The sequence below is a fragment of the Nomascus leucogenys genome, chromosome 1a (assembly GCF_006542625.1).
Source record: "Nomascus leucogenys isolate Asia chromosome 1a, Asia_NLE_v1, whole genome shotgun sequence".
Lineage (NCBI taxonomy): Eukaryota > Metazoa > Chordata > Mammalia > Primates > Hylobatidae > Nomascus > Nomascus leucogenys.
The window spans coordinates 30,923,541-30,950,286 of record NC_044381.1 but is presented as its reverse complement, the minus strand read 5'-3'; positions in this window follow the sequence as shown (position 1 = coordinate 30,950,286).

Genomic DNA, 26,746 nt, shown 5'->3' with positions numbered 1-26,746 from the left:
TTATTTAACAAATTATTTTAGTTAGTAATGTTGGGAAATAAAGCTGTTTTGTGACTTCAAATCCTTGGCTACTCATAAGTTTCTCGATTAGATAAATAGGAACAGTTTGCAAAGCATTTATAATTCTGTGTAAATGTAGGAATATAATGGACAAAGATGACTTCAGGAGGCTAGCCCATTGGAGTAATGCATTTTTGAAATTTTAATTACATATGGTCTGTTTGTATCCATCATAATTACCATTCTTCCCTTTACATTTACAATGAGTAAGATATTCAATAGTGCTGCAATGCTTGATTTAATCTCCCAGGAATGCAACCTCAACTTGGAGGTTTATGGTAACTACAAAAGTTGTATGTAACATGGTTGTTTTTAACAAGTGTTTTTCTTCAGTAAAATTACCATAAAATGTATCTCTGTTGGGCAATGAATTTGCTCCCTTAAGTTGCAAGTGAACTTACCAGCTTTATGTTGATTATTGTACTACTCTGCAAATAAACTCAACAATTTTGTGCTAACTAACTCTAGTCTGGTAGCTTGGCTTTAGCCTTTAGACTCTTTGAAATACAGATTGCCTCTAGCAATATAGATTGCTTTTCCAATTATAACAAATGTAATTAGAAGTTCAAAAGAAAAGGGTAAAAAAAGCCCTTAATTAAACTAACAAAAGTAGTCAAGGTAAGACAACTTTTGTGTAAATACGTTTACATTTGTAAGGAAAATGATTGGTTACTATGTCTTAAAAATTAGTGCTATTTTAAACAGTTTCTATACCTGGAATAGCTTTTTTCTCTACATTTTTCTATATATGCAGACCCTATCCATCCTGTTCAAACAACTTTTCACAGACCTGCTGAATCCCAAAGCTGGAAATAATCACCGTTTTATGTAATCAAGTGTTCCATGGTCATTTCTTGTACTCTTAATAATATATTGGAATCAATTTTGAAATATTACAATATTCTCAATGCTCATTTCATGAAGGGCATTTAATTTTTAATGCCTTGTTTATTTTTATCAAAGTATATGAAGGGGATATAATACATATTTTACAACAATCACTATATATATTTCCTTTCATCTCCTATTCTTATATTCTCTGAAACTTCTCTGTTTGCATCAATTTCTCAGTCCGGAAATATGTCTCCTTCCATCCTCAATCCATCATCCTATATCATATGGCTGTTTCTATCATTGTCTTCCTTCCCTTATCTTCTTTATTTTAATTATACCAGTGATTTGAACTTTCTTTCCTCTAGGTCTTGGAATTCTGATGGACAAAACAAACATTGCCTCTGGCAGGAAGGAAGAAAAAGAAGTCAATGAATATTTTGTGCTAAAATACGTGTCTTGTTTTCTTTGAAGTCAATATAAACACTTCATTGAGCACCTACTATGGGTCATGCACTGTACCAAGTAAAGAACTGAGATAGAACAGTGAACGAGGTAGACTCATGCCTGGCTCTCCTAGAGCTGATAGTGTTAGGGAAATTCAGACAAGTGAACAGACAGCTGTAAGACATTCTAATTATTATTCTTAAGCTTCTGAGGGAAATATATGGTATAGTGGAGGGATAGAGAAGAGTTCTCCAGCAAAACGTTCTAAAGAGCCTGGGATGCTCAGGAAACTGTAAGTCATTCATATTGCTGGATCATAGCATCTGATGTGATATTTCAGAGTTGAGTGGTAATTCAGAAACATATCACAAATAGCCTCACGAAACATATTACAGAATTCTTTCATCATATTTTATTTAGTATACTTTCTTCCCCCTTATCAACACTTTGAAAGCAAAGATTGTTTTACCCACACATATATTTTGAAGTACCAATTATAGCACCTGACACCAAGTGAGTTCTCATCGTCTTCCTATGAATTCATTATATAGAATTACTTGTCTTGTTAATGATAATGTATATCCGTCATTAGCGTCCATACCCACTAAGAACTGTCCTTTGTGACTCAGTTTTCTTAGTGTTTCTAATTCATTGAAACATCTCATCAAATAGACGCAGTAATACCAAAGTTTGCCAAGTCAGTAATGGCTTATATCGTCCATATGAAGAACTTGAAACTGAAAGAGATAACTTGCCCAAGAGTATACATTAGAAATGAAAATTACCTATATATAGCATGTCTTTTGTTTCATTTTTCCTTCACTGCTTTCCTCCTGCCACAGAGAATAAGAGGTGGAAAACTGGGAAACTGATATTTAAGACAAGTAGAAAACAATTCCTCTTATCATCACTTCTCCAAAATCTTAAGAGACGTTGCATCCTAGAAGATATAGTTATCACAAATAAATTTTAGAGGTGGTAGTTTCTATCATCAGAACAATTTAACAGTAGACACTATTAATTACTGATTCTATGAACTGAATTGAGCCAAATAAAAATTTTCTTGGAATCCAAACAATATGTGGACTCATTAGAGAAGAGATGCTCCAGGTGTATGTTAAAACCCAAGGTTTAAATTTGAAGTATTATTTCCAGCTGCAAGTTGGAGTTTCTGATTATAGTCACATAGAAGAACTGAGTTCTAAGCTAAGAACAAATCCTACTACTTCTCTGTAGGCAAAAAAAAAATTATCTATCTATCTATCTATATATATCTATGTCTATATATAGATATATATTTCTCCTTGGTTCATGAATGTGTTAAAAAAAGTGACAGAAAAAATGAAAGTCAAGATCATCTAGAAAAGACTCAGTATTACTTGTGACATAGTAATTATTCGTTAATTATGTAATTAACATGATTGTCAGTTACGGTAATTGTCCACCACTATCCATTCTCACTGGTATCCTTTCCCGTCAAGGTTTTAGCTGGGCATTTGAGCACCTAGTTATACATGTCATTGCCCAGTTTTCTCTTGCTGATAAACATGGCTATCTGACTAAGCTTTGGACCAAACTTGATATATAAACTGAAGTAATATATGCAGCTTTTGGAACATTTGCTTTTAAGGATATATTTTTTAAAAACATTTTTAAAAAGCACACCAATAACAACTTGTACTAAAGTCTCAGAAAATAATTTTATTTAAATGAAATACAAAAAAGCAGCTTTCACATTATCGAAGTTTGACAATGTAGGATTTTAAATGAAAAGTGTGAATTTGGGGCCATGTGCTGTGGCTCATGCCTGCAAGCCCAGCACTTTGGAAGAACAAGGCAGGTGGTGCACTTGAGGCCAGGAGTTCCAAACTAACTTGGCCAACATGGTGAAACCCTGTCTCTACTAAAAATACAAAATCTAACTGGATTTGGATTTGGTGGTATGCTCCTGTAATCCAGCTACTAGGGAGGCTGAGGCACAAGAATCACATGAACCCAAGAGGCGGAGGCTGCAGTGAGCTGAGATCGTGCCACTGAACTCCAGCCTGGGAAACAGAGCGAGACCCTGTCTTACAGACAACCAAAGCTAAAATGGACAAATGGGATCACAAAAAGTTAAAAAGTTTCAGCACAGCAAAGGATACATTCAACAAACTGAAGAGACAACCCACAGAATGGGAGAAAATATTTGCAAAATACCTATCTTACAAGGATAACCAAAATGTAAAAAGAGCACAAACAACTCTCTAAGAATAAATCTAATGATCCAGTCAAAAAATGGGCAAAATATTTAAATAGATATTTCTCAAAAGACATACAAATGGAAAACAGGCATAGGAAAAGGTGCTCAACATTATTGATCATCAGAGAAATGCAAATCAAAACTATAATTCGATATCATCTCACCCCAGTTAAAATGGCATATATTCAAAAGACAGAGAATAACAAATGCTGGTGAGGATGTGGAGAAAAGGGATTCCTTCTGAACTGTTGGTGGGAATGTAAATTAGTGAAACTACTGTAAAGAACAGTTTGGAAATTCCTTAAAAAACTAAATGTTGAGCTAACATATGATCCAACAATCCCATTGGTTGGTATCTACCCAAAAGAAAAGAAATAAGTATATCAAAGAAATATCTGCATTCCTATGTTTGTTGCAGCACTATTTATAGTAGCTGACGTTGGGAAGTAACTTAAGGGTTCATCAACAGATGAATAGATAAAGAAAATATGGTACACATACACAATAAAGTACTATTTAGCCATAAACGAATGAGATCCAATCATTTGCAACACTATGGATGGAACTGGAGATGATGAATATGTTAAGGAAAATGAGGCAGGCACAGAAAGACAAACATCATATATTCTCATTTATTTGTGGGATCTAAAACTCAGAAGAATTGAAATCATGGACACAGAGAGTAGAAGGATGGTTACCAGAGACTAGGAAGGGTAATGGGAGGTTTGGGGATAGGTGGAATGATTAGTGGGAAGAAAAAAATAGAAAGAATGAATAAGACCTATTATTTGATAGCACAACAGGGTGACTATAGTCAATAATAAGTTAAATGTATATTTTAATATGCCTTAAAAAGTGTAATTGAATTGTTTGTAACTCAAAGGATAAATGCTTGAGGATATAGATACCCCATTTTCCATGATGTGCTTATTTCATGTTGCAGGCCTGTATCAAAACATCTCATATACTCCATAAATATATGCACCTACTGTGTACTCACAAAAATTAAAAATAAAAATATATAAATAAAATAAAAATAAAAAGTGTTTTTTAAAAAGACAAGCAATAACAAGTGTTAGTGAGGACGTGGAGTATATTAGTCCATTCTCATGCTGCTAATAAAGACATACCTGAGACTGGGTAATTTATAAAGGAAACAGGTTTAATTTACTCACAGTTCTGCATGGCTGAGGAGGCCTCAGGAAACTCACAATCATGGCAGAAGGGGAAGTAAGCACGTCATTATTCACAGGGCGGCGGGAAGGGGAAGTGTAGAGTGAAAGGGAGAAAAGCCCCTCATAAAACCATCAGATCTTCTGAAAACCAACTCACTATCACAATAACAGGATGGGGAAAACCACTCCCATGATCCAATTTTCTCCACCTGGTCCCTCCCACGACACGTGGGGATTATGGGAGCTTCAATTCAAGATAAGATTTGGGTGGGGACATAGCCAAACCATATCATGGAATTAAGGGAATCTTTGCACACTTTTGTTGGGAATATAAATTAGTACAGTCACTATAGAAAATAGTGTGGAGTCTCCTCACATAAATAAAAATAGAATTACCATTTAATGCAGCAGTTCCACCTCTAGGTATATAGTTGACTCTTTGACAACATAGGTTTCAACTGCAAAGATCCACTTATACATAAGTATTCTTCCACCTCTGCCACCTTTGAGACTGCAAGACCAGCCCCTCATCTTTCTTCTCCCCCTCAGCCAACTTAACATGAAGATGATGAGTATGAAGACCTTTATAATGATCCGCTTCCACTTAATGAATAATACATACATGTTCTCTGCCTTATGATTTTCTTACTAATATTTTCTTTTCTCCAGCGTACTTTATTGTAAGAATACGGTATATAATATAACATATGAAATATGTGTTAATCGATTGTTTATGTTTTCGGTAAGGCTTCCAGTCAATAGCATACTACTAGTAGTAAAGTTTTTGGAGAGTCAAAAGTTATACATGGATTTTCAATTGAATGAGTAGTCAGTGCTTCTCACCCTCACATTGTTCAAGGGTCAACTATATATTCTAAGGAAATTAAATCCATATGTCAAAAGGATATCTGCACTTCAGTGTTCATTGCAGCTTTATTTACAATAGCCAAGATGTTGTGTCCATCAGTGGATTGGATTTTTAAAATGTGGTATATGTCCTCAGTGGAATGCTATTGGGGGTTGATAGAGAAAAAAAATCCTGTCATTTGCAACAACATGAATAAACCTGGATGACACTATATTAAGTGAAGTAACCCTGGCACAGAAGCACAAATACCATATGATCTCACTTACTTGTGGAATCTAAAAGGTCAAACTCAATGAGAGTAAAATGTTACTTTCCACGGGCTGGGGCAGCAGGGAGGTAGGAGTTAGAGAGATATTAGTCAAAGGATACAAAATTTCAGTTAGAAGGAATAATTTCCAGGGATCTATTGTACAACATGGTGCCTATGGTTACATATAAATTATCAAGTATACATATTGTATACTTGATAATTTCTAAGAGAATAAATTTTAAATGTTCTCACTACAAAAAAAGTGAGGTAAATGATATGTTAATTAGCTTGATGTCACCATTCCACAATGTGTATACATGTATAAAAACATGATGTATCCCACAAATATGTACAATTTTTGTCAATTTAAAATTAACGAATTAGTTAAAACATAAAGAATGGCACCTAGTACAGTACCTATAAGTGCCTATTAACTGTTATTTATTATTCTCATTTGCTAATCAGACAGCACAAATTATTATATTTAATTCCAACAACAGCTTTGTGAGACGAAAACTAGGATAATTGCCATTGTAATGGTAAACGGTAGAGCTGGAATTCGAACTGTGTTTATGTGATTGGAGGGACCACATTGCTTAAAAATATAAAAATATTTTAGATTTCAGTATAAATGGCCATGTTTTAAAACACCACAAAAAATAGAAGGTAAATTGTATAATAAGAAAGCAAAAATTTATAAGAAGCTGAGTTAACATCTTTTCTACATGTACATACAATTAAGAAAAAACTGAAAATATCACTTTTATGAGGATAAAGGCAATTTACACAAAAATTAAATAAAAAGAATAGTTGCTCTAGCAAATACATGATTGACCTTTCATCGGAAAAAAAAAACATTTAAAAAAGTTATATCCTCAAAAGTAAGGATCAGAAATAATTTTATACTGCAAGCGATGTTTAACACTCATATGGCATTTGGAGATGGGCCCTTTTACAACTTTTTCAACTTGAATGTAAGCTATTTGACAAAATACATCAAAACCATAAACATGTACACAACTGTAGACCTGGTTATTTCACCACTAGGAAATATGAGATGTTTACCTATAAGCTTGTGGATGTGACAATTCTGTATATAAAAGTAAAAAATTGGCCTAGTCTGGTGGCTCATGACTGTAACCCTAGCACTTTGGGAGGCTGACGCGTGTGGATCACTTGACGTCGGGAGTTCAAGACCAGCCTGACGAACATGGAGAAACCCTATCTCTACTAAAAATACAAAATTAGCCAGGCATGGTGGCACATGCCTGTAATCCCAGCTACTCGGGAGGCTGAGGCAGGAGAATCACTTGAACCCAGGAGGTGGAGTTTGCGGTAAGCCAAGATCACGCCATTGCACTCCAGCCTGGGCAACAAGAGTCTCAAAAAAAAAACCAAAAAGTGAAAAATTGTAAAATAGATATATATCTACATATCATAGATTTATATAGATATATTTATGATCAATTAGTCATTCCTACTGTTAAATGTTTAAATTATTTTGCTCATAAACATCCCATATTTCCTAGTGGTGAAATAACTGTGTCAACGGTTAAGCACATTATTATGGTTAATCTTGTAAAATATCTTGTGAAATAGTAGACAGCTTGTACAAACCACATTTCTGGAAATTTTTAAAGAATATTGAAAAGACTCACCCTAGTGTTGTTCTTCTAGAAGAATCATGAAATGGACACACTGGGGTTTGATAGCAGAGAAGCCTTTTCGTTTGGATGCTACAAAAATGTAGTTTTTATGTCATTGCTGGATTCCGAGGGGGCAAGTAGAAAAAGAAAGTAAAAAAGGAAAATTTGTGAACTGAAAAAAGAGTGATGTTTTCATAAAATGAGAGAAAATAAGGTCTATTGTATAGGTGGAAGGGCTGAACTTGGCATAAAGCACAATTCACTGACGATAAAAAGAGGGAAGGCAAAGTATATGTTCAGTGATGCTCCTAGGTAAGTTGATGTAGTGTGAGGCCTTTTGTGGAATATATTTTGTGATACATTCTTTTTCATCAATGAAATAGGAGGTAAAGTCATCAACAGAGTGTGAATATCTGAGAGGACATGGAGGAATTTTGAGGAAGCTCTGAACTTGTTGAGAAAGAATGAGTAAGAATGGAAATGGTCTAGAGGCACCACCGTACATGTTTATTTGTTTTGTTCTAGCCACAGGTACAGCTGTTAATGACAGAGAATTGGATTCAACCAAGACTGAAGTTCTGTCAATGGCTTATAAAATGGAAGAAGGGAATTGAGACTGTATGCCAAGGAATGATTAGAATAATTGGGTAAGTGATGTAAGCAGGTAAGGAAAGAAGCAAGAAATGCTTGAGCTAAATCCGTCTTGGCAAAGCAATTTCACCCCTCTGCAATTTGTGTGTGCTTGATCCGTAGATAGCATAGATTTGAAACTATTTGTTGAGGTGATAAAATAGTTGTGTCCTGAAACAGAAACTAAAAGTAAAGATTTGTATTTTTTTCTTAAAGTGATGAGTTCTTAGGGGTTCATTTTTAATAGTTTGTTTCTCAATATGTTGTATGCATAGTATTTATTAATCAAGTTTCACTTGAAGTTTTACAGGTTTTACATACAAACTTGCACTTTAACATAATTAATGAAAATGTTGTTGTCTTAGTCTATTTGGGCTACTATGACAAAAATACCATAGACTGCGTGACATACAAACAAGATACATTTACTTCTCACACTTCTGGAGGCTGAAAGTTTAAGAGCAAGGGGCCTAGATTGTCTGTTGACAACCCACTTCCTGGTTTATGGATGTCGTCTTTTAGCTGCATCTTCACTTGGCAAAAGGGGCAAGGTAACTCCTGGGCACAGGAGGACTCTTCCTTTATGGCCTAGTCACCTCCCAAATGCTGCATTTCCAAATAACATATGAGTTTATGGAATTCGTTTTCCACACATAAATATTGGGAATAGGGGCACATTCAGTTTATAGCAATTGTGATACTAATAATCACTCAAATACCATCTTCTCTGCAAGACCTTCTTGAATGAGCGAAAGCAGCATGATCTTCTGGTCACACTGTATGATATTACTTCAGGTACAGCACATTTCACTACCTAATAATATCTCATTAGCCAATTTGTTAACAAGTATATTGCTGTGTTTTCTTACTACCTTAGGAGTTCCTTGAAGCAAAATAATCTGTCTCATTTGCTGCCATATTTCCATTGGCTAGAATAGTGTCTGACTTTCAGTAGATGACTAAATTTTTGATACGCTAATATTGTTAGAATTTGTATGTTTAAAAGGAAGTTTAGAAGAGAGAGACAAAGATTTTAACAATGTTTCCATTTGATATAGATTCATAGGTGATTTTCATTTTCTACTTTACATTCCTATATCAAACCTCATTCTTCAAGTGAGATGGCATTTTTTCTGCAAAGTAATTTTCATCCACAGATGCACAAAAGAACCGAGGAGGCTCATGAGAAAAAAATTACATTTTTTTTGCATATCTACACGTTTCATGCTTTGGGGCAGTCAAATATGCCTATAAATTTTTAACCTAATCTTTGAGTTTACAAAAGGTTAGTCAACCACATATTGCTTGCATATATTGTATGCCAATTTCTTGGAACATGATTCCAACTCAGGTTGATAGTAAACAGTGAAATCAGAGAGCAAAAATACCTCCTGACTTGTGCCCAAAAGGCAGTGTCTCAGTTAGCTCTACAAATTTCTTAGATCCAAGATATTCTGCAATAGATACATACCTCAGACTGAGGGTGACTCGGTCAGAGGGGATTATCTCCTCACTTTATCACAACAGGTAGAAGGTTGAAGGATGTTTCAAGGGTCTCTGGCTCAGAGAAGCTGGGTTAATAATGTAAATGCTATGTTTATTTTTGGCAGAGGTCTGATTCTAGGAAAGCCACCTTTTTGCCAGCTCAGATATGGTGGAGCCAAGGCATTGTTGCATTTAGTAGAACAGACCATCATTAGAGCTATAAGATCAAGCGTGCCTACAGCTTGGTTAACAGTGACAAAATATATCTAGCTCAGCTACCAACCCAGTGAAAGAATCTTGACTCAATGGAGTAGCCAGTGAAAATGGCAGTGTCAGCAGAGATTCAGGACAATGGACATTGCTAGTGGGAGGTCAGGGTAGGACTCTCTGGGGATTTCCAGCAAAGGTGGAGGCATAAATTATTAATAATAACTGGAAGTAACCTAGGAAATTCCTTTGCTTCCCAGAACCTCTAATTCTGATCTGTGAAGTGAAGATAATAAGTTCTTCATCAGTTTATTATGATTAAAAACCATACCATATGTAAGCAATTAAAAGAGTGTGAAACAGGAGAAGGCACCCAGTCAAATAGTTGTAATTATTATAATCATTATTAAAGATATAAATACACATAGAGAAAGTGGATATAGCAAATGCATGTGTAAATGGTGATGTTGATATAATGGATGTGTATATTCATTATTTATTACAAAAATATTAATACATAACAAACAGTGACAAAAACTAGTGCCTTAAATAATAAGTATTTATTAAACTCCGGAGTTAGAGGGTTAACTGGTTGATTGTTCTTAGTTGGGCTTACTTATGTCTCAGTGCCCAGCTGGTGGATCATCTCTGGTTGGCTTTATTGGCCTCTGTCCTGTGTCTGGAGCTTAGGCTGTGATAACTGGGGTAATACAGTTGTGATTCACATGGTATCTCATCCTGCAGTAGACTAGTCTGAGCTTGTCATGTCACAGGAAGGGATTCAAGAGAAATAAAACAAGTGCATGAGGCCCCTTGATGTATAGACTCAGAACTGGGCATTCTATTGGCCAAAGAGTCACAGGGCCCTCCAAAAGAAAAAATAAAGGAAGAGTGAAAGGGATCTAAAGCGTTACTGGGCAAAAGGGAGGCCACCAATTGTAAGTATGCATGCACTCAATCTACCCCCAGTAAGTTACCTTCTCTGGGTAAAAGATTCTCTATAAAGTCATCATTTTTATATTTTTATATTTTATCAATTTAATCCAGTGAATTTATACTTTAAGATCTGAAAATGAAGAAAATATTTAAAATAAGAATAAATGCATAAGTTTTCCATTGTAGACCAAGTTTTTTTAAGTTGAAATATAAAAAATTTTTAAGTAATTTGTGACATCAAGAACTGAAAAATATTAGAAAAATTTTCAAAAGAAGGGAAAGGATTGAGTGGGAAGGTCTGTAATTTAATTAATAAACCATATTTTCTCTCTGGCAGTAATAATATGCTTCAGCACCTAAAATTCACTACCATCTGCTGTCATGCTAAATGAATAAATATCAGCTAAGTACCACCACACACCTGAGATATTTACGTGCTATATTTATGGATAAAATAGTTTAGAAGGTATTGAGGTGAAAAAATAGTAGTTTCCTGAAATAAAAATCACTAGTAATTTAAAAAATTTAGTGTCATAATTCTTCGTGACATTAAATCAGGTATCTCCATAGTAAATGAGAAGCAGCTTCTTGTTTTGCAAATATAACCTATCTGGAAGTGAGAAAAGTGCAATCTGGCCCTGGGTTTGTGTTTAACAAAATGACCTCAGAAAGGAACTTTTCTTAATTGAAGCTTAGCTGTCATATCTGTAAAATAAGAAGTCTACATTAAGATTTGAAGTCACTCTTATCCTCAACATTCTCTTTTCTAGAGTTTCTCTATCAATGGCTTAAGTAAAATGGGGCCCTGGAGAGGAGAAGCATTTGCAGGAACTCACTAGCTAAAAAAGGCTGCATACACTTTGACAAATACCGTACTCTGTCTCTCAATTTCCTCAACTATAGATAAAAATAGCAGCAACTTATAGGGTTGGTGAGAGGTTAAAAAAGTTACTTAATGTTAAGTACCCAGAGGAATGTTTGGAGAATAACACAAATTTTCATCATCTCATTTTGGTGGTAATTTTACCCTCTCTCCTATCCTGATCCACATCCATTTTCTCTGTTCTGCTCTGTTCCTGTAAAGCATGACCCCAGCAAACTTCACTAGTTGGGCCCCTTACTAGTTGCTTCCCATTTGGTCAGCCAATGGGAGACGCTGACAAGAGATGAGAAAGTGAGAGGAGGGAGACTTTGTGCTGTTTCTTTCCCGTCTGAATCCTGGTGCCATATGTATACCAATTGACTAGAATTTCCATCACATGGCCACTCCCTTTAAGGTTTCAGCTCTCACTGGGCTGAAATAACACTATATTGTCCTCTTGACTCAACAGCCATAAAAGCAGTACCCAGTTACCCACTGCTTCTGGCCTTAGGTGCTACAAAATGCCATCTTTGTTCTGTGAAATTTACTCAAGCTCTTCATTGAAGTCTCTTCATTTGAACCATGTGAATAGAATTTTGTTTTCTGTCTGGATCCCATTTCATAATTATACTGAATTTGTGACCCAGACATTTTATTAACAATTTGCTAAGGGAATATGATAAGATCATTTGTTCTCTTTGTTCTGTTCATCAGACTTAGATACAAAAGCTCTGGTTTCATGAATAGTCTTTGAAGGAAATGAGTAAGAAAACACTAGGAAAAGATGACCAGAAAGGAGAATAGTAAAGATACTAAAACAATTCTCGTTATGCATCAAAGACAAGCATGAGGATGATAAGGAAATTTGTATATGGGAATTAATTTGAAAAGAGTATGATTATGATGCAGATGATGAAAATAGCATCTTCTATGGAGTCCCTACAAATGCCAGGTGAAACTTTTAAACACATTATCTTACTTAATGTTCATTGCAACTTGCCTCCTATGTAGCTGTTCTTTCCAGTTCTTCATGCTGCCTCCCTGTTTAGTTCTGGATACGTTAAGTATCAGGAATCTAGTAAACATTGAATATTTGAAATAATTAAGGAAGAAAACTTAAAGAAAGTGTCTTGGAACAGTTATAAAACCAAAAATTATGAAAAACTGTTACTTTATAGGTTTTTTTGTTTAGCTGAATATCAAATTGACTTTTGCCTGCCTTACTAGCTGGATAAAAATGAACATCTGGGCCTTGAAAGCTACAGGCGCTTCTCAAAACAAAATTAAATAATTCCTCCTCTGTTGTGTTATTGAAATTTATTTATTTCTGTTTTAGCTCTTGCCACTTTCCTACAACTATTGGAGTATTTATTTTCCTTTATGTATGTAAAGTAATTCCTGGATATCAGGAGGTCAACTTTATTCATCTCTTCATTTCTAAACAATTACCTGATACACAGTATGTTTTTAAAGTAGTGAATGAAGAAATAAATAAATAAATAATTGCAAGTAAAATTCTGCTGGCTAAAATTGACCCATTAATCAATGCTAGCAAGGAACTTTTACAGGAGCTACAAATCGTCTTAAATATGCTACCTGATATCATGAGATTGGCAAAATTTATTTAACACTAAAATACTTGGAATATGTTGATGAAGCATCAAAGCACATGTTTATATTAAAGTGGAAATAGTAACAGTAACTTCCTAGATCAATTTCTTCTGTCAGGCAGATTCATTGTGAATGATCCTTGGTACATACACATTTAATTTATTTTAAACATCAAATAATATGAAATATATAGAACATCACAATTCTGTACGTGACATATAACCTGGTTCTCAGCTGGTAAATGCTGCCTGTGCATCGAAGCCCAAGCGCAGCGTTGTGCATTCACACGTCAGGTCATCTCTCCTACCACTTCCTCAGGTTCTCACTTCTGACCAATGTTTCTTAAAGTCTAATATTACGTCATAATGATGGGAAAAACATTGAAAAACATTCACCATTTTCTTACATTCCACATAAACATTAAAAACTATATACTTCAGAGTCCAGGCACGGTGGCTCACGCCTGTAATCCCAGCACTTTGGGAGGACACGTCGGGCGGATGACTATGTCAGGAGGACAAGACCAGCCTGGCCAACATGGTGAAACCCCGTCTCTACTAAAAATACAAAAATTAGCCAGGCATGGTGGCAGGTGCCTGTAATACCAGCTACTCAGGGAGACTGAGATGGGGGAATCGCGTTAACCCAGGAGGCGGAGGTTGCAGCAAGCAGAGATCACGCCCCTGTACTCCAGCCTGGGTGACAGAGCAAGGCTCCGTCTCCAAAAAAATAAATATAAATAAATAAATAAAATATCAAGTCTAGGAGAAGTAAGTTTCTAAAATAAGTAAACGTTATAATATCAAGAAACAAGTTTATGAATGATATGAAATAAAACACAAAAATGTAAATTATAAAAGGTGTTATAAATTAAGCACCCTAAAATGAAGAATAGGTCTTAAAAAAAACACAATAAAAACAATAGGAAAGATCAGATGAGATCAAGGACATTCAGGGTTCTATGGTAATCATTGAACATTGTATATGTATATCAAAATATCTCATTATACACATTAAATATATGCAATTTTTATTTTTCAATCAAGCCTCAACAAAGCTTGCAAAGAAAACCAATAGGAAGTTTAACCACAATAGGTGAAAATATATTTATAAAGTACGTAATTGACAGAGCACTATTATCCATATTATATATTTTTAAAACTTCTGTAAATCAAAAAGAAAGAACACACAACATAATTAAAATAGGAATAGGTATTTCCCACGAGCTAAGAAAATATGACTCATAAGCATATGGATAGAATAGTGAATGACATATAGTAAAAGATCAATAATAAATATTTATCGAATGAATAAATAAATGAATCTCTGCAAAAATGACAGAGAAATGAGGAATGGAAAATAAATCCTACATGAAATGTGTTTTACATCCAGTAAGTTTTCAAAAGTAGTCTAAAATGTCAATTTTGACAATGATAAATCCAAATGAGAGCCAAAGGTAGTTTTCCTACAATAGACAACAATTTGGCATTATCTTATGAAGCTGAACTTCACAATTCTACTTCCAGATATATAGCCAAAGTATGTATTCATGCTCTTGTGCACCAGGAGACATGTATACAAATATTCACAGAACTATTAGTTTTCATAGAAAACACTGAAAGCAACTTAAAATTTTTTTGGCAGCAGAACATAGAGCAAATGACCCTCCCTACACACACGTGCATGCAAACACACACACACACACACACACACAATAGATGGCATACAGTAGTGAAATGAATGAAATTCAGCTACCTTCAATAAGAGTGACTCTTAAAATACAATTGTAAATGAAGAAAAGCCAGTCACAGGAATATAGATGGAGCAGGCTTTTTGTTTTTCTAAATAACCTTAGAACAAGCAAAAACAACCAATATAGTATTGAGAAATGCCCTTGTATGTGTCAAAACGACTTTAGAAAAATAAGGAAATGATAAACACAAAGTTCAAGATAGTGGTTACCTCTTTAGTGAGGCGGTGCATGCTATCCAGGAGACACAAATAAGTAGTTCAAAGAGTGTTAACAATTCCTCATTCTTAGATGATGGATTCTAACATGTTTGCCTATGTTGTAATACATAAGTTACATCTACTTTACATATGTGCTTTTGAATAAAATATAACATAAAGTAAAAATGTTTTATGTAGACAATGGAGAGGATTCCCTAAAAGAAGAAGAATGTGTCCTCCCCTCAAGTTATTATTTTTTTCATGATTCACACAATTTTTATCTTCTATCCTTAATTTTAATCTCATTTAAAATAATCTAAAACTTCCCTTTGTATAAAAATTTGACCTTTTTTTATCTTTTGGGTAATTCAGAATTCCATCCCCTAATGTTTACTAAAGTCTGTATATCACAGAAACCACAAAAATTCAACTTACTGAAACAATTGTTAAACTAGTTTTAGATATCCAAGGTCTAAATCTTTCCAGTCCTTGGGCAGCTGGCTACACTTTAGAAGTAGGGGCAACAAACCCAGGAAAGGAGTGTCAATACCTGATGAATCCATACTTTCATCATGTTGCTGGACAAGCTTCAGACCAGTATCTTTATCCTTTAAGATTTTATTTATTTCTGATAAAAGCATAGAGCATTAATTCAGCTCATATTGTTAAAAATACATACTGTGGGACAAGCAATATGATAGGTTCTGGGGATATAAAAATATCTTTTTATGGGATATACAGTCTACATTTTAAATTGCACATTACAGCCAATATATTTAATTAAAAGGATGTATATTATTATGTAACATGCACATATCTCAGCGGAAAAATTTTACACCTATGATAAATATAACAACTCTATTCTAGGATGGGAAAACAGGAAGATATATGTAACTCTTCCTAATTTGGAAAAATTCTTCTCTGTGTTTTTACCAAAGTTATTTCTATGTCCTTGATTAATCTTTATTCCCCCACTGCAAAGCTTTAACTTCCCATTTTCTGTTTATTGTTTGTTTTTGGTTCTTGTTTGGTTTTTGTTTTCTATAATTTGGACTTCTAGAAATTAATAGTATTAAGGAATTAAGAAATTGCTAGCTACTCACATTTACCTTGTCCCACATGCATTGATGACAAAGCCACTGTCTACTTAAATAGAACAGGCAGGCACTTGGGAGGAGCAGAGTATTGTGATTAATGTACATATGAAAAGAGACAAAATATACTTACATCTTGTTAGATCTCTTAGGGAATATTCCATGGGGGTAGGGTGGTGGTACTTGAGCCCTCCAAGCAAGTACCTTTTTACAGTATCTTTTATTAATATGGACACACAACTGTTCCTATGATTAATTGAAGATTGTAGAACTTAAATCACAGATAATAATTTTATGACGTTATTTAATGTGATTGCTTCACTTTTTTTGCATAAGTGCTGTTGGAATTAAGACGGACTATTTGCTTTAAACCATACAATGTTAAAGAATTACTATTATATTGATAAGAACAGGAGGCAGAGAAATAAAGTAGAAAAGAGTGGGGTCCCTGGTGAGGGCTCCACCCTCCAGCCTGGACCCATGGCCCTAAGGGAGAACATGCCTTCCTGTTTTCCTGCACAAATACTACCTTTTCCAAAACCACCCTGGCACATCACAACGCCCATCCTGTACCCATAAAAACCCCAGGTTCCACTGGCAAAGTGGAGTGGTGTAGCAGAGAAGGAGAGAAGGAGTCAAGAGGAGAAGAAGCTGAACATTGCAGTCTACTGTTAGTCAGAAAGGAGTTTGGCTGGGGATGGTGGGAGAGGACTTCAGCCTGTTCGGTTCAGGGATGGCCAAACTCCAGCGGAAAACCATCTTACCACTCCATCCCTCTTCCAGCTCCCCATCCCCCTGGGAGCTACTTCCATTGCTCAATAAATTTCTCCACATTCACCACCCTTCAACTGGTTCGTGCAACTTGATTCTTCCTGGATGCTGGACGTGAACTCGGGCACCAAGAAGGCGGGTGCAAAAGGCTGTTACCCTGACCCTCCACTGAGCTGGTTACCACTTAGCCATCCATGGATGGCAAAGGTGAAAGAGCACACTGTATGTAATGCACGCCCTCTGGGGCTCTAGGGGTCACCGGCAACACCTAGACGCTGCCACGGGGGTGCCAATATGGGATTCATTTCGCCCCCTCTCCTGCACCTGCTCACCTACATGCATCCTCCCCCTCAAGGGGTTTGAGAGCTGTGGGCTGAGTAAGTGAGTCACCCCCTCACAAGTCCTGTGAAGGGGTCAAGGGAACTATCCTGTCTCAATATAGAGATACTATTGCAGCTGCTAACACAACTGTTCTTCCTGTCCCGCCCAGATGGGAAATCCCAAGTACTCCTCTCCGTCCAAGCTGCTTAAATCACAGCCACCTCTCTCTTCACCATCAGTCTGAGCTACATAGAGTCTGGAGTGGTGAGGACTGCTAATAGCCCTTTTCTCTTCCTTAGGCAAAAGATCCTTTTTTCCCCAATGAGGTTTCACTGTGGGGCAGCAAAGGAAGGAGGCTGCATTAAAAGTCTGTTTTCTTGTCATCAGACATATTGTGGGTCTCTTCACTAGGGAAGGGCCAACCCAGAGGGAAAGAATCTGCTCTTGGTTTCATTTTTGAATTAGGAAATTAATTTTTAATCACACTAAATCAATTAACAACTAAATATTTTTGCAGCTATAATTAGTTAAATTGCTGTATGTGCTAGAAAGAAAGGAAAAAGCACAGGGTATTAGAAACTTCTGCAACAAAGAGATTTAAATAAATCTTGGGTTCTCTAAAAAATAATGTTTAAGCTTGAAATGAAGCTATGCTTGCATTTTGCTTATAGAAAAGTAAACCAAACAGTATAACAGGGAGAATCCATAAATCAGGCATTAGTATGAACATCTAATTTCCTCCAACTCTGGGAGAAGTGAGTGGGATGCCTTTCTCAACTCCTCCTTTCCCTACCCTGTGCAAAGTCATACCAAACCACTCTTCCCTCTCAAGCCTGAAGCCTCATCTACTGTAGACAGCCCTTTTATATTACAGTATTTTTTCATATTTGCTTCTACTAAAGTGATGTTCGTCACATAAAAATCAGATTTTTTTCTTATTCATTTGCTCTTCTTTGCTAGAACCTCATAGATGATATATGATACATAGTAAATTCTTAATAAATATCTAGTTAATAAGGCATTGAATATCACTTTGCTGTTTATTTTAACCACACACTACACTAACTACACTATTCATCATTATACTTACAAAATACTTTTTCATAATCCAAAATTACAGTAGTCAGCTACAAAGTGATCACCATATGGAATTATCTGACATTCATCCGCTCAAAGTGACAATCACTGATCCAGAATGGAAGATCTTCCACAAGTTTATTTTTCAGCATTTTAATTGCAATTATATTGTTATAAGTTATCAAAGTAAGAAATATTAAATTAAAAGTCACAAAGACTCAACCATTGCATTTCAGTTACTCTGCTACATTCTATACAATATATATAAATTTCATTTTAAAATTTCTCATTTATATTAATCAGAAAATATCATCCGTGACGGGTAGATTTTAATTTTAGTACTGCCCTAAACCTATCTAGAAGTCATTCAAATTTAAGTCATCATAACTCTGAACTAACAGTTTTACTATGTATCTGGGATCTGAAATCATTTAAAAAATTTCCTCATATACTATATAGTGTTGATATATTCATTGGTGCTCATGAATATAAGATTTTTCCTAATAATTAAAAACTCTGTATATCATTGTAAAACATATTTCTTTTAGAAATCCTCTTTGGAAGTATAAAAATATACACATTCTATTATTTCTAATAAATGATACATCTCTATGTGAAATAACGTCTAGTGAAGTAATTCTTTTCAAAACACAAAAAGTCACAAAAATTTTGTTTTCACTTAATACAGTTCTACAGCTCTCCATCTTTGATGCCCTTTCAATTAATTTTTTTCTATCATAGAGTAAATTTTGTGAGGAAATAATATTGTTAAACTAAAAAATCTCCCTTTTATCAGGGATGGTGTTGTACCAAGTAGCCTAGCTGTCTGTCCTTCGGCTCACACATATCTGAATCTGATACTACTTGGACGGTCTTGTAGCATCAGACTCAACTCAGACACTGAGACTGTACAGACCTTTCCTTGTCAGCAAGACTTTGCTTAAGTCTTGAGTTTAAGTACTGAACACGTATTCATCAAGTCAGTTGTGTTGCTGGTCCTACTGTGATCTTCAACTCTGGTTTTCCTAATTGCTTTGTTTCTTTTTACCGCTACCGCCACTCTGAATGCTGAATGGCACCTCTAGTAAATGGCTCCTCTAACTGAACGATGACCCCATTCCCTTTGGAATACACTGATAGTTTGCTCTTAGTAAAAGTTCTGGGATGTAGACTTCAACCGCACACCTCAGTCAAGAACCAGGTGGCCATGTATATCTGGAAGTAACACTGAAAGTGTATCTGTGGATTATATTATTTCTAGACTTCACTAACTCCTCCTCCTAGCCCTTTAGTGAGATCTTTTCAGATCATATTTCCTGCCCCATCAATTCTGTCTTTGCTGATTATTAAAATTTCTTGTTACTGTGTCTAAATCAATCTATTTCTGTTGAGTTGTTCTCCATTATCAAAACATTTTATAAGCAGAAATAGTAGATAGCTAAAAAGGAGGGTAGCAGGAAGAGGAATTAGCAGAGACAAGAGGCAGCACATTTATGAAGCCTTGAGTTTCACAGTTATAATTCTTGACAGTTTTCTCCATTGCATCTCACAAATCATATTATATTTCTAAATTAGTCTTTCTTCTCATGTCATGAAGACATTTAAAGGCTTAGAGGCTTTCTACGTCTAGACTCATCTTTTCCAATTCATATTCCTTATAACCATCAACATGATCTTCCTAACTGGCAAATCTGACCCAGTCACTTGTCTTTTTAAATCCTTTGATGGCTCTTAATTTTTTGAACAACGAAATGCCAGCTTCTTGATATGACAAATAGCCCCCTCAAGAACTTACCTCAACTCCTTGTTTCTTCTGACCTGTTACTATCTTCCCACATTTTATCATTCAAAAATTCCAAACCTCCTCCACATGTTATTTGATTACATTTGTGGTGTACTGTGGTTGGCTCCTACAGGCTCCTATTGGCACATAAGAACTGTTAAATATTCAGAAATTTTATCAATACTTATAAAATAATTTGGCAGCTTGAAGTTAGCCATGGTAGAAACATGTACTATGGAAATTAACAGATGTTATCAATTAGGGTTTCTTCCTTCTCAAATAGGCAGTTGACCAGCCCTGAAAATTGCTCACGTACTGCAGGTGATAATACCCTAAATGATGTTAGTGTTTCCATGTCCTTCCATTAGAAGGGCTGAAGAGCAGAGATAAAAATGGAAGCCAGAGAAAAAGCTGCAAGACCAATTTTACTTAGTGTATAAAGAAATGCTTAGTCAAGGTCCTGTGATGGAAAAAGGTATAAAAATATAAATGCAAATTTAAAAACTTAATACTATGAATAAATATAACAGCTATAATAGCAATAAAAACAACAAAAACTCTTTTGTTTGGAGACTATATATATGTATGTAAAGTATTTTGCTGTTGCATCAGAATTTAATTAAGTTTAACTACAATGTAGCTCTTATTAAATATTTCTAAATAAGATAATTGGTTTTTGATTTGTACCTCACACTATAATATTTATACAATATAGCATTCAAAAGGATACTTACACTTTACCTTTTGTTGGTTAAGCCTATAGTGAGTACAATTATAGAATGACAGGCAATTCTTTCCTTGTTTAGACATTAATACTTATATTCATTATGGTTCATATAAGAATTTCCAACTTCCTAATGTGAAAAACACAAGTTCTATATGTATATGATGACTGTTCACTGAGAAATTTTAGATTTGTGATTGTTTTACTTAGGCAGTAGGTGCACACTCATTTTTTAATCCTCTTGTTAAAATTTGGAAAGGTTTAAAGTAAGGGAATCAAAGTAACTTTTCTTTCCACTAGCATAAATTATTGACAAAAAACTGTTTATAAAACATAGCATATATCTTTACTGCAAAAAGTTTTCAATATTCTAGTGCAGGATACAGTCCTAAAGATATCCTGAATTTCAGAGTTGATTTCTTAATTGAACTGGATAAATATTCTGGGTTTAAGTTTGCAGTCTTTTAACCTCATGCTATAACACATTCAACACCAAGATGATATACTTTATTATTTCTTTACCTAGTAAACATATCCAGAAAATGACAACTTCTAGATTTTTAACTTTTGCCTTTATTGATAATGTAGGTGTGTTAGTCCATTCTTGTGTTACTACAGAGAAATACCTAAAGCTGGGTAATTTGAAAGAAAAGAAATTTAATTGGCTCATGGTTCTGTAGACTATACAGGAATCACGGTGCTGGCATCTGCTTCTTGTGAGGCCTCAGGAAGCTTACAATCATGGCGGGAAGCAAAGTGTCACATGGTGAGCATGGGAGCAAGAGAGAGAGAGGGAAGAGGTGCCATACTCTTTTAACAACCAGATCTCATGTGAACTCACTCACTCAGCCCCAAGCAGATGGCTCTAAGCCATTCAAGGGAGATCAGCCCTCATGATCTAATATCTCCCAGTAGGGCCCATGTCCAACGCTGAGGATTACATATCAACATGAGATTTAGAAGAGACAAACATCCAAACAATGTCAGTAGGTTATATGCAATACTTGTATTGGCCTGTTAACTTGACACATGACAAATAGGAGATAATAAATGATAACCAAGATAAAAATTATCCAGAGCTTTCAATGTTTATGTATGCTTAAGGTGATAAAATATATACAGCTTATTTTTGAGAAGCCCTGTAACTGCCCCCAAACCCATGAGGATGTCCCAAATTGCAGGGTCTTTTAATCTTTATATAGCATGTAAACATAATTTTTATTGCTCTCTCAAAGATCATAACAAGCATCCTGGGCATTTCCTAGCATCTGGTAATATGTGTCATGCCACAAGTGATGGTGAAAATACATTGAAACATTGTGATGTGTTTGATTCCAGAAATGAATGAGCACCCAGGCATTGACGATGGTGGAACAGGTTTTCCTTCCAGAGAGACAGTTTTTAAGAAGGACCTGAAGGTTATCATGGCATAGGGCCTCTCTGACTTCCAAAATTTACAGGTTCTACTCACTCTTCTCCAAATCTGCTCATTTGGTTAACTTGAAATTCACTAATACATTCAGTCATCAAATACTTACTAAGCACTTTCTATGTAACAGGCATTTATCTAGGCACTGGAAATTCAGACCAAGTACCCTGCCTTCAAGAAGTTTACATTTTCTTGAAGGAAAGACATAAAAATAAATAAAGTAAATAAATAGGTAAACATATACACATTTAATGTGTGATAGAAAGAATCACCATTTACGATTTAGTCTAGGCACCGGCTTCTCTGGAATGACTTCCTTCATGACCCTCGTCTGTCTTCTGTTCCATTTCTAGATACTCCCTGAGGACCCTGTACCTCCTTCCATTAAAGCAGCAATTCCATATTATTGTCAACATTTCTTTATGTTTGTATCTGCACAGTAGACTCCAAGAAGGCAAGGATCATATTTTCCCAATTTTTTTTCAAAATGACTAGCCCAATTCATTGGTCATGACATATGTGATAAAATAGCTACAATTTATTGAGCGCTTAATAAATTCAAAATACTCTTCTAAAACTACTTATATCAGTTTTCTATTGTTGCATAACAAATTACCGCAAACTTAGTGGATTATACAACACACATTCATTATCTCATAGTTTCTGAAGGTCAGAAATCCAGGCACAGTTTAACTAGGTTTTCTGTTAAGGCTGCAGTCAAGGTGTCTGCAGAGATGCATTTTTAGCTGAAGACTTGACTGGGGAACAATGTGCTTCCAAGCTCATTGACATGTTGGCAGTATTCATTTCATTGTAGCTATATGACTTAGGGCCCTGGCTTCCTACTGCTGTTAGCTGGAAGCTCCTGTAAATTACTAGAAGTTACTCAGTTTCCTACCATGTGACTCTTTCCGTATGCAGTTTGTAACATCGCTGTTTGTTTCTTCAAAGTCAACCTGTTTTTGTCTCTAGTGTGCTAAGGGAAAAATCATATAAGGGAATGTAGTCATTTCCCATGATCTTTGCCATATCCTATTGGTTAGCAACATAGGAGAAGTTCCACCTATACTCATGGGGAGGGGATTTCATAAGGGCATGATGCACTGGTGGCTGTCTGAGAATTTTCTTGCCATACCGTGTGTTGTCTCATTAAATCCTCACAACTCTATAAGGCATGTGCTATCATTATGCAGTTAACAAAGCCTAGGACACTAGCCAGTAAAATGACAAATCAAATACATGTTCACCAAATTTATAACTGAAGTAGAAAAAAATAAATGAATGAATTGATGTTGGTTCAGCTTTTCCCATTACAAGCAATATAAAATGCACCTATGTGATTAATAAAAATCTGCTCATCACAGCATGCTGTTTAAACTAAGAATCTGAGAAAAGATCAAGTTCTTGTGTCTCATATGCCTATTTCGTGGAATAGAAGTGGGAATTTCCTGAACGATTTACCTGATTTTATTTCACTTCACCTTGATTGTGTGTGTATTTATATATTCAATTCCAATAACTTAAAATTGTTTGTGGTATTAATCCATTGTAAAGTCATTAGAAATAATTTGATGATATCATCTTACATTATTTTGATACACTGATTTGTTTATGCATTCATTCATTTATTGTATACCTTCACTAATAAGAATATTACTTCTTTGAGAGCTGGACCTATTTGTTTTAAACACTATTGTGTCCTGAGAGCCTGTCAAATAGTTGGCACTTAGCAGGCACTCAAAAAATAACTTTGAATGACTTCACTGAATCAAATAAAATAACATATTAAAACAATAATTTAAAATGTATTGTCATTTTTCTTTTGTTTGAACATTGTTGTTGTTGCTACTGTTTGCTCTTTGTATTTAAAATCCAAACTGTATCTAGAATAAATTAGTGGAATTAATTATCAAGCTTCATTTGGCTTTAATGCACAATCAAACAAAATGTATTTTGAATTTTTTCTGTTGTTTAAACATCACCAGCATTTAATTAAATTTCAAGTTGCTAATGTGGGAAGGAATGAATTGCTTTGCCAAAACATAATCCATATAGATTTAAAGAAAAGTTGTGTTTTCCCATGTGGGCTTCACTCAGAAGTTCTAATTTCTAAAGTGTTCCTCTGATCTCTGAAGACATACTCATTTTTATGATGTATTTCATATAATCAAACTAACTAAATGATTTTGGAAACAAGATTCCAACAGCATTTTTTTCTCTCTCTTCCATTTTCAGCTAGAAAATATCCAAATCATTTATCTTGAGGTATATCTCTCTTGTAGCTTATAGCAGTAAACTCATGGCTAACATATGGTGTTATTTAGCTGTGTAACAGAAAAGATTAATCAAGCAACAAAATGTCATTATAAAGAAAACATTTTAAACTGTGATTTTCTTTTCCCTCACTTACGGGCATCTAGCCAAATTCATCTGTAGCTGACTTAAAGAAGGACATGTGGAAATAAAAAAAACAAACTCTTAAATTATCAGTGGCATTTAATATATTTGAGATACCACACTGGCATCCCATTGCTTTTGAAATGTAAATATTTCCTTTTAATGAGAAATTACATTGTTGTTTTAATTTTCTTGTAGGTGTGAAGTGAATTTTTTTGGTGCTCATTAAAAAGAGTAATATCACCAACATTGCCAATAATAGCCGTCCATGCTCTAGCTCTTACTATTGGCCACCTAAGACTTATAATAGGCCAGGCGCGATGGCTCATGCCTGTAATCCCAGCACTTTGGGAGGCCGAGGTGGGTGGATCACCAGGGCAGGAGATCAAGACCATCCTGGCTAACACAGTGAAACCCCGTCTCTACTAAATAATACAAAAAATTAGCTGGGTGTGGTGGCGGGCGCCTGTAGTCCCAGCTACTCAGGAGGCTGAGGCAGGAGAATGGCGTGAACCCAGGAGGCGGAGTTTGCAGTGAGCCGAGATGGCACCACTGCACTCCAGCCTGGGTGACAGAGCCAGACTCTGTCTCAAAAAAAAAAAAAGAAAAAAAAAAGACATAATAAATTATTATGTCTTCTAGATCTCTCTGAAAAGAGAAGGTTTTAACTCATGAGTGGAAGAACTTATAGGAAAGACTTTAGTAAATGTTGTAAGTTACAAAGAATATTTGGCCTTATTGAACCACTTGATATGTTAAAATTGTCTTATTATTAGGGCAAATAGTCACTGGATGGAAAAATAACTCCTTATTAACAATAGCTATTATTGTGTTTTGAACACATGTAAGTACTATTATAGTTAAATTAAAAGAAACTTTTTAAAAAGTCATAGTAACTTTCCATCAAATTTTTAAATCAAGGAGTAAAATAGTATAAGGAACGAGGATCAGCTATTGCTTTTGATATGAAGCCTTGCACTTTAAATATTAATAACTATTGCATTATCTCATTTATTCCTTACAAGGGCCTTGCTCACACCTCAAACTGAAGAAATTAAAATTAATTACATGCTTAACTTTAGGTAAGCACTTTACTCATGAATTATTGGATCACCTTGTGAGGTAGGTACTAGTTATCCCAAGGCCATGGGTATGAACACAGACCTGTTTGATTTTAAAGCTTTTGTTTCTCCAGTTGACCTACACTGCACAGTTTCTGAACCGGTTTAACCTTTGTCTTATCTACATGTATCCTCAAAGACTGTAGGTTTTCTTTTCTTTTTTCTTTCTTTTTTTTTTTTTTTTGTTTTGTTTTGTTTTCTGAGTCAGAGTCTTGCTCTGACACCCGGGCTGGGGTGCAGTGGCGCAATCTCAGCTCACCACAACCTCCACCTCCTAGGTTCAAGCAATTCTTCTGCCTCAGCCTCCTGAGGTGTAGCTGGGATTACAGGCACCTGCCACTATGCCTGGCTAATTTTTTGTATTTTTGGTAGAGATGGGTTTTCACCATGTTGGCCAGGCTTCTCTTGAACTCCTGACCTCGTGATCCACCCGCCTCGGCCTCCCAAAGTGCTGGGATTACAGATGTGAGCCACCGTGCCCGGCCAAGACTGGAGGTTTGCAGCAGTTTTCCAGAACCTATGAATGCTGCTCCCATTTTATGGAGTCATATGATCAACTTTTTGTTTGTTCTGGTTGTATATTTACGCATATACATATTCACTTTATAAATTGAACAAAGAACACATTCTCATAACTTCCTCAAAACCTGCTGGATATATGACACATTAATTTGGAATACATTTGTATAAATTAACATGCTAAGTATGTAAACTAAAATTCAGACTAGCTAGCAGTATGAACTCCACTTCATTTATATTTCCAGGGCATAAATTAATTTTTTTTTACTGAAATAGGACAATTCTTCCCTAATGAGTTCTATATTAAAAT